We start from the raw sequence: 13,793 nt of genomic DNA on the forward strand, positions 1-13,793 counted from the left end.
TGAATTGATTAAAACGGTTGGGAATTTGGCTGATTTCTGTTGGGTGGAATACTGTGCTCCAACTCCACCTTCACCTTGGGAATAAGCTCTGGAATCTTAACAGGTCAGAGTTGAGGAACAGAAGCTTCAACCTGTTTTCTTTTTAATGCAGGTGTTCTCAGCAGCTGGATTTTGTGAACCCAGTTGGTTTTCATTGGGGCTGTCCTTCGGGATCCGGGGCCACCAAGCAGCTTTAGCTGGATAAGAACAGGTGAGAGAGCTAGGGTTAACTAACAGGTATTCCTGTAAACAACTAAACAACACGGGGGGCTCGGTGAAGCACAGGTCGCTCCTGTTAAGCAGTTTAAGATGTACATTTGTTTCTAAATGGCCATCTGTTTTTACAAAATATATTGAGGTATAAAAATATTATATGAATTCCTTTTGAGGTGCAGTCACTCAATTGGAAATGCAACTTGCCCACTGCAAGGCCCCACCAATAATAAATGAGATGACTGACCATTTAATCTGTTTTTGATGGTGTTACATGAAGTTGAAGGAAGAATATTGGCCAGGAACCAGAAGAATTGCCTGTTGTTCTTTGAGAAGGCCCTTGAGATCTTTTACACCCATCTGTCCAGGCAGATGGGACCTCGGTTTAACATTTCATCTGAAAGAAGGTGCTTTCGGCAAGGCAGCACTCCCTCGGTGCTGCACTGAAGTATCAGCTCAAATATGGGCTTGAATCCACGAATATCTGACTTGGAGCTGAGAATGCTACCAACTGAGCCAAGCTGATACTTGGCAAAAACCAAAAATCCATCTCGCCTTCCTTCTGTCTTAGCAATTGTAACCAATAATGTGTTCCTCAGGTCTTTGTCCAGTTTTACCCTGCAGAGTTCCAAGTTACTTGAGGCCTAGGCTATTCTTGAAAATAGATCACCCTCTCAACGGTGTTTTCTTGCATCCCATCTGAATCTCTCTCTTCAAAGCTTATAATCCTGTCCCTTCGGTCTGTCTTGTGCCAATACAAACAGTCCTTACTAATTCTTGACAGCCCCGAGTCATCTTAGTTTGAAAACCTCAATCAATTTTCTCTCCAGGAAAAGTCCCAATTCTTTAAGCCTCTCCATGTTTTGTTCTCCAGCCTTGTAATCATCATAGTAGCTCTCGTCTCCATCTGTTCCAGATCAACAACACCCTTTCTGTAGTGAGAGCTCTAACACTTCATACATTGCTCCAGTTGGGGCCTAACCAACATTCTATATAACAGTAGAAATACTTTCTTTGATCTGTACTTTATTCCTCTTTTTCATACAACCTAACATCCCATTATCTTCTTTTGATGACAGCCAGACATTGGTTTGATGTCTTGAGGGGCTTACTATGACTCCCTATGACCATTCCTGGTCTGTCTTGGTCAGTATTTTTCCATTGAATCTGTAGTGTACCTGACCTGGAATGGCTTGGTGGAGTTTCTTTTCACCAATTTGAGATCTGGCTTTTGCAGTTGTTTCAATTTATTTCAACGTAACATGTTCCCAGGATCTGCAACAAGCAGCCATGGGTTGGTAACAAGCGGCATCCACAAGGAAAATCCAGGTAAATGTACTGGCTGACGTGGAACTGAGTCATACAGACCAGCAAGGTCTCAGGTTCACGAGAAAGTGCACGTTGTATAGATGTTGGGTGAGGACAGCATCAGGTTGAGTTGTGATGCCACACACAGTTTAATAGCCAGCCAACATTCAGTAGTCTCAGGGACGAAGAATGGCCACTTGCGTAAGGAACTGGAGAGCTGCTAGCCTCTGTTATTGTGTCCTAACGTGAATCAGCAATAGGGTTGCCAACTCTGGTTGGTGGTTTGATCATGTAACTTATAATGGTCGGGTCCCCTATGGTTGAGTATCTTTGCTCAAGGTTTCGCTCCAGCAGCTGTGGTGAAGGTTGGAGAACCAGAAGGTGACCCGTGAGCAGACAAAGAAGGGAAACCGAGGGCGGGGGAGGGATTCTAAGGGAGAAACCAGAGGTGGGAGGAACTAACTAATAGTAACTCACTTAAATTGCACTAATAACTAATGGTAACACTCAGATTCCCTTCATAACCAACAGAAATGCAATAACTCACTGATAGTCTACATGTAACTGGTAGAAATAGGTATAATGCCCCAATAACCTACCTGTAACTAGTAGTAATCCTATAGTCCTGTAACTAAAGCCAGAATCCCCCTGCACTGCACAAGGTGAGGTCAGGCTCCCCATTCGATACCACTTGGACTCTGGTTTGGACTCGGGTTCCGTGTGAAGGGGACAACCCTGAACCGGGAGCCAATCTGTACTTGGACTTCACACGTCAAAACCGGCCGGTACAGAGCGACCTGAACCAAACTGAGAGATCGCTCCAAGGGCAGTGGGCTCAGTGTTTGGGGAACTTCTCACAGGGCACATCGTCCTAAACTCAGCTCAGCACCAACATTTCTAAACCACTCCCTGGGCTCAGTCTCAATAGAGAGTTTTCATAGAATGATGGAAATGACAGCACAGGAGGAGGCCATTCAGAGCCCCCGGTGTCTGGGCTGCGCTCTCTTCTGTGACCCCATTCCCCCCAGATAATTTGATATTCCTCCTTTTCAAATGCTTATCCCATTCCATTTTAAATGATGTTCTCAATAGCTGTCTAAATAGTTATTTGTGATGAAGCATCCCATGGTCCCATAGCCCTCAGTTCAAATACCTTCCTTCTCCCTTCCCCGCTGGTTCTTCCAGTAAGAATCCTCGGTCTCCACTCCCTAGTTCACCACTCGCTCACCAGTGGAAACAATCTTTCTCTGTTTACCCACAGTAAAGACCCCAGGTTTCACTCGCTCCTTTACTGGCTGCTCCTCTCTTGGCGCTGCTCCCACTCACCACGTTGCTGCTGCTGCTGCTCCCGGCTCTACAGGAAATGCTGGGTCCAACACCCGTTCCCCAGTTTCTCTCTCATTCGACCCCTAAGCACGGACCCTGTGACCCCCCCCCCCCATTCCCCAGTCTCTCCCTCTCCCTGAACCCCCATAATCTGACCCTAATCCCCTGTCTCCCTCTACACCCCAAAGCCCTTTCCCCCATCCCCCTCTCCTCAGAACCCCAGTCCACTGTTACTCTTTTTCCCCCTGCCCTGAGCCTCCAATCCCCTGCCTCCTAGTCCCTGTTCACCCTAGCCCCATCCCTCTCCCGCTCCATCTCTCTTCCCCCTCCACCAGATGGTTCTGTTTCTGGTCCACCCCTAAGCAGGGGGGCTAACTCTCTGCAGTACTGGGGAGGGGGAGGGGTTGACGTCACGGAGCTGGAACATTCTCTGAGCAGCAGCCGGTGACGTCACATTGCTGCGGTGGGAAATTTAAAGCGCGTAGATCTCCCGAGATGCCGGCGGCAGCGCCCTGGAGATCCATGGCCCATTCCAGGAGACTCCCGGGAAATCCAGGAGGGTTGGCAACCCCAATTCAACACCTCCAGGACGGGAGGGGAGAAAACTGGGGTGCTGGTCAACCAATTAAGAGAAGGGAAAAGTGCTGCAAATCTGAAATAAAAATAGAAAATATTAGAAATATACAACAACTTGCATTTACACAGTGCCTTTAACACAGAAAAAACGGCTTAAGGTGCTTCACAGAAACGTAAGGGAAAAATGGAAGCTAAGCTGAAGAAGGCAATATTAGGAGGGGTGACAAAAACTTAGTCAAAGATATGGGTTTTAAGAAGGATCTTAAAGGAGGAGAGGGAGGTGAAGGGGATTAGGGAGGGAATGACAGAGCGTAGGTCCTGGGCAGCTGAAGGCACTGCTGCCAAGGGTAGGGTGAAAGGGGAGAAGGATGCGCAAGAGGCTGGTGTACGGAAAGGATGGTGGGCGTTTATAACGCTGGAGGAGGGGCGGAGTGGCAAGACCGAGGGATTTAACACAAGGATGAGAATTTTAAATTGGAGTCATTATGGAACCAGGAGATGCTGGTAGCACCTGAGAGAGAAAGATAGGTTAATGTTTCAGGTGAGCCATTTCCTCGAGACTTCTAATGAAGTATAATATTTTCAGTTAAGAGTTAGACCCAATATAAACATTCCTAACATGATTATAATTTAAATGGGATCTATTGCCGTACCGTAGCTTGTAAAATGCTTGCAGTTGGTATTTCCAGATCGTCCAACTTGAGGAACATACAGGGGTGGTGCCAGAGAATTGCAAATGTTACACCCTTGTTCAAAAAAGCATGTAGGGATAAACCCAGCAACTACAGGCCAATCAGTTTAACCTCGGTGGTGAAATCCCTCCATGGTCTCGTCCCTCCTTATCTCTGTAACCTCCACCAGCCCTACAACCCTCCGAGATCTCTGCGTTCCTCCGATTCTGACCTCTTGCGCATCCCCGATTTTCATCGCTCCACCATTGACAGCCGTGCCTTCAGCTGCCAAGGCCCTAAGCTCTGGAATTCCCTCCCTAAACTCTCCGCCTCTCTCTCCTCCTTTAAGACACTCCTGAAACCTATGTCTTTGACCAAGCCTTTGGTCACCTGCCCTAATACCTCCTTATGTGGCTCGGTGTCAAATTTTGTCTGATTACACTCCAGTGAAGCGCCTTGGGACATTTTACTATGTTAAAGGCGCTATATAAATGCAAGTTGTTGATGTAAAACTTGTGCTCGTGACTCACAAGCATAGAGCACCAGTGATTCATACTCTCCGCTGTATCAGCACTGAGCCACAAACACTTCATTTACATAGCTGTGAAGATCAAATGACTGTTAGGAGTGAGATTTATGATTAAAAAGAGTAGGTCTTGTCACAAACTCATTTAAACATATGGCACTTTATTTATTTTTAAGAGTAAAATACAAGTATTTTAAAATCAAAAAGCATGAAATTTGTTAGGTACACATTTATTTGGTTTGATACAGAATATACAGGGGAGTGAGTGTGCATACTAAAAAAATGCAGGTAACATTCAACTGTCAGATGATAATGATTGTCTAAGTGATCCAGGATGCCAACTTTGCATATTCAGTGTGGAGACCAAGTTTTCGCAGTTTCTCTAAATTCCGGTTTAAAATCCGGAAAGTGCACAGGAAATCTGATGTACTACCTGGTGAAAGTCAGTGGAGATACGTGAGCAGAGATGAGACTCAGTTCGCTATGGTGAAAATCACATGGGGCTGGATCAGGGCATCTCGCGATGTATGCTGTTAATTCGATTTTTCCCTGCCCCCTCCGTTTCAAAATTTTTTTGCACCCTAACTTGCTGGAAGTGCGAGCTGATAATGGGGCAATGAGGCGTCGGGGACCTCAGTGAACGATGGGGCCAACAGTCTATCTCTTTAACCGATGAGATTTCAGGATTGAGAAAGAAATAGAGGATGACAGAAAAGGAATTAGAGTCAAATCAGGTACAGGAAGAGATATAGAGAGAGGGAAAGAAAGATTGGATTAAGAGAGAGAGGATAAAAGGCAGAAAGGAAAAGTAAGACAAAAAATAGTTGGCTGTGAAACACTTGCGGACATCCTGAGGTCACGAAAGGCACAACAGTCAGATGATAATGATTGTCCCATCTTTGCTAACCTATGATGCCTCCCAATCCCCCACCGTATTACATTTAAAATCCTTGTCCTCATTATCACATACACAAACCTTAGAAGATGGCAGGATAAGATGAGAAGGCTGTTAAAAAAGCTTATGGGATCCTTGGCTTTATAAATAGAGGCATAGAATACAAAAGCAAAGAAGTTACGCTAAAACTTTATAAATCACTGGTTAAGCCTGAGCTGGACTATTGTGTCCAATTCGGGGCACCGCACTTTTGGAAGGTTTTGAAGGCCTTGGAGACAGTACAGAGGAGATTTACTAGAATAGTGCCAGGGATGAAGGACTTCAGTTATGTGGAGAAGCTGGGGTTGTTCTCCTTAGAGCAGGAAAGTTTAAGGGAAGATTTAATGGAGGTGTTCAAAATTAATGAAGGGTTTTGATAGAGTAGATTGGGAGAAACTGTTTCCACTGGCAGGAGGGTCAATAACCAGAGGACACAGATTTAAGATAATTGACAAAAGAACCAGGTGGTGATGAGGAGAATTTTTTTAACACAGCGAGTTGTAATGATCTGGAATGCGCTGCCTGAAAGGGCGGTGGAAGCAGGTTCAATAGTAACTTTCAAAAGGGAATTGGATAAATACTTGGAAAGGAAAAATTTGCAGGGCTATGGGGTGAGAGCAGGGGAGTGGGACTAATTGAATAGCTCTTTCAAAGGGCTGGCACAGTCACGATGGGCCGCATGGCTCTATGATTTTAAATCTCTCCAGGGTCTTGCCCCACCCTATCTCTACAATTGCCTCCAACCTTATCTCCCCTCTTGAATTCTCCATTCCTCTGTGCCCAGCCTTCTGTGCACTCGACCCCCCACCTTGGTGGCAGAGCCTTCAGCCACTTCAGTCCTACTCTCTGGAACTCCCTCCCTAAACTTCCCCCTAAATTTCCCCACCTCTCTCCACAATTGAATACTTACTCAAGCCCACCTCTTTGGTTCCCCTTCCTAATCTTTCCCTTCCTGGAAAGGCAACCATCATGCCTATTGATGAAGTACCTTAGGTCATATCTTTACATTAAAGATGCTATATGAAAGCAAGTAGTTTTTATAGTGGTTACCCTTACAAGATAAGACGATTAGAAAAAAATGAAGAGGAGAAACGGATGTATAAACAAATCTGCAAACGTGGGCTTTGAAAGTTATGAATATCGGAAGAAGCAAATGTTATAAAACATCAAGAAACTGAAGGAAGAACTGTACATAAAACAGGAATTGTCTGCAGCACAAAAACAAGAAACAAAGGAATTAGATGGACACAAATGTGCTCAAGGAGCAAAGTGCCATATAAGCTGCTCAGAGCCATCTTTCACTCCAGAAATGTAAATATTCATTGATGGGGATTTGCTACCTTAGTATAACTCCAGGATACATTATTAACTTTCATACAGCATAAAAGTGCACCTTTTCCTTGCTGTGAAAGCCCATCTACTCTGCTGGCTTATCTTTATGCGTGAACAGGTGTCAGCTGTGGCTTAGTGATAGCACTCTCGTCTCTGAGTCATAAGATTGTGGGTTCACGTTCTACTCCAGAGACTTGAGCACATATTGCAGGCTAACACCTCGGTGCAGTACTGAGGGAGTGCTGCACTGTTGGTAGGTGCCGTCTTTCAGATGAAACATTAAGTCTGCCCTCTCTGGTGGATGTAAAAAAAAATGCCGTGGCACTATTGGAAGAAGAGCTGAGGAGTTTTCACTGGTGTCCTGGCCAATAATTATCCCTCAAACAACATCACTAAAACAGATTATCTGGTCATTATCTCATTGCTGTTTGTGGTAAATGCACTTCTGTCCACCTCCTGGTGCTCTTTCCCAGCTCTATCTCTTGCCCTTGCTGGATCTTTATGACTTCTTGTAATATGTTGGTTTCCCTGGACTGATGTTTTCTAATCTCTTGAACAGTTTTTTTTTTAGAAGAAGGACTTGCATTTATATAGCGCCTTTCATGACCTCATGACATCCCAAAGCGCTTTACAGCCAATGAAGTACTTTTTAAAGTATAGTCATATAGTCACTGTTGTAATGTCGGAAACGTGGCAGCCAACTTGCACGCAGCAAGGTCCCACAAACAGTAATGTGATAATCACCATCTAATGGACCAGATTTTGCTGGAGTGAGGGATCTCGCGACGTGCCCCGTTAGTTAGACTTGTTTGTGCACCTTTAGGTTTTAAAATTTTTTGCCTTTAAAGTTGCTGGAAGTGCGAGCTGGTAACGGTGCAGCGTGGGAAACAGGGCAACTGGGACCTCGGTGAACAACGGGACAGTGTATCTCCTTAACCAATGCGATTGAAGGATTGAGAAATAAAGAGGAATGTCTGAGAAGGGTGAATTAGAGAGGGAGAATTCAATGTCAAATCAGACACAGAAAGAGAAATAGAGGGAAAGATTGGATTAGGAGAGGAAAAAAGAGACAGAATGGAAAAGTAAGAGAAAAAAGTTTGATTTAAAATTTGACATTTTTAGAATCTCCTAAACAATTCACAACCTGAAGGGTTTTAACTAGTATGGCAGGGGGATGGGAACCAAAGGGCAGGTACAAATAGGACAAATTCAGACCAGGAAGCAGGAAGTAGAAAAGCAGTTAGTGAAGTAGTTAGCGACTCAGAAAGGCAAAAGCAGCAAAGGTTAAATAGTGTTCAGCACAGGAATTTGACGGGGTTAAAGGGTATATACTTCAATGCAAGGAGTATTATAAACAAAGCAGATGAGCTAAGGGCACAGATAGACACATGGCAGCATGATATCATTGCTATAATCGAAACCTGGCTTAAAAAGGGGGATAATTGGCAGCTCAATATCCCTGGATTTAGAGTTTTCAGGCAGGATAGAGTGGGTGATAAAAAAGGAGGGGGGGTAGCATTATTGGTTAAAGAATCAATTACAGCTGTGAGAAGGGATGATATGCTAAATGGATCATCAATCGAGGCCATATGGGTTGAGCTAAGAAATAAAAAAGGGGCAGTCACACTACCAGGAGTGTACTATAGACCCCCGAATAGTGAAAGGGAGATAGAAGAACAAATATGTAGGCAAATTTCTGAGTGCAAAAATAAGAGGGCAATTATAGTAGGGGACTTCAACTACCCTAACATCAACTGGGATTCAAGCAGTGTGAGGGGCACAGAGGGCGCAAAATTCTTGATCGGTGTCCAGGAGAACTTTTTTAGTCAGTACATGACCAGCCCAACAAGAGGGGATGCAATTCTAGATTTAGTCCTGAGAAATGAAGATGGGCAAGTGGGCGAAGTGACAGTGGGTGACCATATTGGGGATAGTGACCACAATTCAGTTAGTTTTAGCATTATTATGGAAAAGGACAGAGTTAAATCAAGAGTAAATGTTTTAAACTGGGGGAAGGCAAATTTTACAGAACTAAGAGGTGATTTGGCAGAAGTGGACTGGACACAACTACTTGAGGAGAAATCAGTGGCAAGCCAGTGGGAGGCACTAAAAAGTGAAATTCTACAATGGTACAATACAGACACGTCCCCTCAAAGAAAAAGGGTGGCACTGCCAAATTTAAAGCCCCCTGGTTGTCTAGAAGTATACGGGGCAAGATAAAGCAGAAAAAGAAAGCTTATGACTGTCACAGAAAACTAAATACTGCAGAAAGCCTAGAGGAGTATAGAAAGTACAGGGATGACATAAAAAAGGAAGTAAGGAAAGCAAAGAGAGGGCATGAAAAAATATTAGCGAGTAAGATTAAAGAAAACCCAAAGATGTTTTATCAGTACATTAAGAACAAGAGGATAGCTAAGGAAAAGGTGGGACCTATCAGGGATGATAAGGGTAACTTGTGTGTAGAAGCAGAGGATGTGCGTAGAGCTTTAAATGAATATTTTGTCTCCGTATTCACAAAGGAAAGGGATTATCCAGACGTAGTAGTTAAAGAGGAGAGGTGTGAAATATTGGATAAGGTAAACATTACGAGAGAGGAAATACTAGAGGGACTGGAATTCTTGAAAGTTAATAAGTCACCAGGGCCGGATGGATTGTTTCCTAGGCTATTGAAGGAAGCCAGGGAGGAAATAGCGGATGCTCTGAGGATCATTTTCCAATCCTCACTAGATACAGGGGAGGTACCAGAGGACTGGAAGACGGCAAACGTAGTACCATTGTTTAAAAAGGGTACGAGGGAAAGGCTGAACAATTATAGGCCGGTCAGTCTTACCTCGGTGAGACTGAGAGATAGGATAAACTGTCACTTGGAAAGGCATGGTTTAATCAGGGATAGTCAGTATGGATTTATTCAGGGAAGGTCATGCCTTACAAACCTGATTAAATTCTTTGAGGAAGTGACGAGGAGGATTGATGAGGGTAGTGCAGTGGATGTTGTCTACATGGATTTTAGTAAGGCATTTGACAAGGTCCCACATGGCAGACTGGTCAGAAAGGTAAAAGCCCATGGGATACAGGGAAATGTGGCGAATTGGATCCAAAATTGGCTCAATAACAGGAAACAAAGGGTAAAAGTCGATGGATGTCTTTGCGAATGGAAGTCCATTTCCAGTGGAGTGCCACAGGGTTCATTGTTGGGTCCCTTGCTGTTTGTGGTATATATTAATGATTTGGACTTGAATGTAGGGGGCATGATTGGCAAATTTGCAGACGACACAAAAAATTGGCCGTGTAGTTGATAGTGAAGAGGATAGCTGTAGACTCCAAGAAGATATCAATGGGTTGGTGGAGTGGGCGGAAAAGTGGCAAATGGAGTTCAACCCGGAGAAGTGTGAGGTAATGCACTTAGTGAAGGCAAACAGTAGAAGGGAATATATTGAGAGGGGTAGAGGAAGTGAGAGACCTTGGAGTGCATGTGCACAGGTCCCTGAAGGTGGCAGTACAGGTAGATAAGGTTGTGAAGGGTACCATAAGTACCATGACGGAATGCTCTCCGTTATTAGCCGAGGTATAGAATACAAAAGCAGGGATGTAATGATGGAACTGTATAAAACGCTGGTAAGGCCACAGCTGGAGTATTGTGCACAGTTCTGGTCATCACATTACAGGAAGGACGTAATTGCTCTGGAGAGAGTGCAGAGAAGATTTACAAGAATGTTAGCAGGGTGACTTGATTGAGGGTACAAAATTATGAGGGGCCCAGATAGAGTAGACAGGAAGTACCTGTTTCCCATAGTGGAGAGTTCAAGAACTAGAGGACGTAGATTTAAGCTGATTGGCGGAAGGATTAGAGGGGACACGAGGAGAAACTTTTTTACCCAGAGGGTGGTGGGTGTATGGAATTCGCTGCCTGAATTGGTGGTCGAGGCAGGGACCCTCAACTCTTTTAAAAAGTACCTGGACCTACACCTAAAGTGCTGTAAGCTGCAGGGCTACAGACCGGGTGCTGGAAGGTGGGATTAGAATGGGCACCTGGTTGTTCTTCGAGCCGGCACGGACACGATGGGCCACATGGCCCCCTTCTGTGCTGTATCTTTTCTATAGTTCTATGGAATGAGACTGCACACTTATAATTGTTTACTTTCTGGGCAAGAGAGGTTGATTAGCAGTCATTAACAATAATCACGTTGTTAAAAGGGTACTTATGGTATTAATTACTAGACTTAACTTTCCGTGGTGAGTTTAATGGGCAATTAATGTGCAAATACAACAACTTCAGGAAACACACGGGGAGGTTAAGGGCGAGATGCCGTTTTCGCAAAGCTAACGGCGGAGCGGTGCAAATCGTCCAGCGACTTGTGGCGATTCGCAATTCGCAGGGGGTATCTCTTCCTCGCTACCAGTCGCTGGCCGATTTGCGCATTAATAACGGCGTGCGCCGTTGAGCGGCCGTCATTGTTTCAGCAAAATCTGGCCCAGCGGTGCTGGTGGAGAGGTAAATATTGGCCCAGGGCACTGTATTTTTTTTGTTGTTGTTGGTTCCTGTTGTGCAGCGGGCTCGCCCGGCCACTGCATTGGGCCCCGTGCACAGCTACAGTGCTTCACAGGGACTATTATCCCTGGGTCTTGCAGGGATCCAAGCCCCAGCATTAACCCCCAGGCCCCCAGGCCCATTGGGCCCATGTGTTGCTATGAGCAGGGGAGGAACCAGGGCACGGTCACGTGCTCATTGTTGTTGGAGATGAGGGTCAACATCCGGGGCTCGGCGCGCGGGCCACCAGGTCCCGCCCCCTTCCCTCGCCCGCCGCTTCCCATTGGTCGCCGCCGGGGCTGACGTTCCAGACGGAACGCTCCGCACGCCGGCACTTTGGTTTGATTGGTCCGCTGAGCCGTCAGTCACGGAAACGTCACAAAGTTTTTCCTCCTCCCCTCGTAGCGGCAGCAGGTTTGGTTGTAGGCGCTTCATTTCACTTAGTCTTGAGGCCGAAGGATGTGAGGGTGCGGCGGCGGTGGCGGCGGCTGGAGCCCGGTGAGTGAGGCCTCGGCCTACTACCTGAGGTGGTGTCACACTGATACTGACCCCCCGGGGGAGGGGGATAGTGTGTGTCACACTGATACTGACCCCCCGGGGGAGGGGGATAGTGTGTGTCACACTGATACTGACCCCCCGGGGGAGGGGGGTTAGTGTGTGTCACACTGATACTGACCCCCCCGGGGGAGGGGGATAGTGTGTGTCACACTGATACTGACCCCCCGGGGGAGGGGGGTTAGTGTGTGTCACACTGATACTGACCCCCCCGGGGGAGGGGGATAGTGTGTGTCACACTGATACTGACCCCCCGGGGGAGGGGGATAGTGTGTGTCACACTGATACTGACCCCCCAGGGGAGGGGGGTAGTGTGTGTCACACTGATACTGACCCCCCGGGGGAGGGGGATAGTGTGTGTCACACTGATACTGACCCCCCGGGGGGAGGGGGATAGTGTGTGTCACACTGATACTGATCCCCCGGGGGAGGGGGATAGTGTGTGTCACACTGATACTGACCCCCCGGGGGAGGGGGATAGTGTGTGTCACACTGATACTGACCCCCCGGGGGAGGGGAGTTAGTGTGTGTCACACTGATACTGACCCCCCCGGGGGAGGGGAGTTAGTGTGTGTCACACTGATACTGACCCCCCCGGGGGAGGGGGATAGTGTGTGTCACACTGATACTGACCCCCCGGGGGAGGGGGATAGTGTGTGTCACACTGATACTGACCCCCCCGGGGGAGGGGGATAGTGTGTGTCACACTGATACTGACCCCCCCGGGGAGGGGGATAGTGTGTGTCACACTGATACTGACCCCCCGGGGGAGGGGGATAGTGTGTGTCACACTGATACTGACCCCCCAGGGGAGGGGGGTTAGTGTGTGTCACACTGATACTGACCCCCTAGGAGAGGGGGTTAGTGTGTGTCACACTGATACTGACCCCCTGAGGGAGGGGGCGGGTAGTGTGTGTCTCACTGATATTGACCCCCTGGGGGAGGGGGGGTTAGTGTGTGTCTCACTGATACTGACCCCCTGGGGGAGGGGGGTTAGTGTGTGTTACACTGATACTGACCCCTTGGGGGAGGGGGGATAGTGTGTGTCACAATGATACTGACCCCCTGGGGGAGGGGGGTTAGTGTGTGTCACACTGATACTGACCCCCTGGGAGAGGGGGTTAGTGTGTGTCACACTGATACTGACCCCCTGAGGGAGGGGGCGGGTAGTGTGTGTCTCACTGATATTGACCCCCTGGGGGAGGGGGGGTTAGTGTGTGTCTCACTGATACTGACCCCCTGGGGGAGGGGGGTTAGTGTGTGTTACACTGATACTGACCCCTTGGGGGAGGGGGGATAGTGTGTGTCACAATGATACTGACCCCCTGGGGGAGGGGGTTAGTGTGTGTCACACTGATACTGACCCCCTGGGGGAGATACTGACCCCCTGGGGGAGGGGGGGTTAGTGTGTGACACACTGATACACTGACCCCCTGGGGGAGGGGGGGTTAGTGTGTGACACACTGATATACTGACCCCCCCACTCCCAAGGGGTTGGTGTCACACTGATACTGACGACTGGGGGAGTGTGTGCATGTGTTTGATAAACTCGTATCATTTCCTAGTTTCTCTCCTATCTCCGCTCAAGCCCTCTCCGTGCTCATCTCGTCCATGAGTCCCATCTCCTTCTCCCTCGACTCTATTCCCCCAAACTTACCTTCCTGGCCCCCACGTTAGCTGATATTGATAACGGTTCCCTCCCCTCAGGTACTGTCCCCCCTCCCTTTCAAATCTGCCATCATCATCCCCCTCCTCAAAAAACCCACCCTTGGCCCTCTGTCCTTG

General features: G+C 47.2%; 1 protein-coding gene across 3 annotated transcripts in view; it reads left to right on the forward strand.

Moving 5' to 3' along the window:
* Positions 1-225: 225 nt before the first annotated feature.
* zfand4 (zinc finger, AN1-type domain 4) overlaps positions 226-13,793 on the forward strand; it is a 52,114-nt gene continuing 38,546 nt past the window's right edge. Inside the window, exon 1 of one of the 3 annotated variants that reach the window (XM_067972703.1) lies at positions 226-250. The gene's annotated coding sequence lies outside the window, so the exon portion shown is untranslated. Of the gene's footprint in view, positions 251-11,864; positions 11,952-13,793 lie in introns of those variants that run through there. The other 2 variants (XM_067972702.1, XM_067972704.1) reach the window with 2 other exon arrangements.

The sequence above is a fragment of the Heptranchias perlo genome, chromosome 36 (assembly GCF_035084215.1).
Source record: "Heptranchias perlo isolate sHepPer1 chromosome 36, sHepPer1.hap1, whole genome shotgun sequence".
Taxonomy (NCBI): domain Eukaryota; kingdom Metazoa; phylum Chordata; class Chondrichthyes; order Hexanchiformes; family Hexanchidae; genus Heptranchias; species Heptranchias perlo.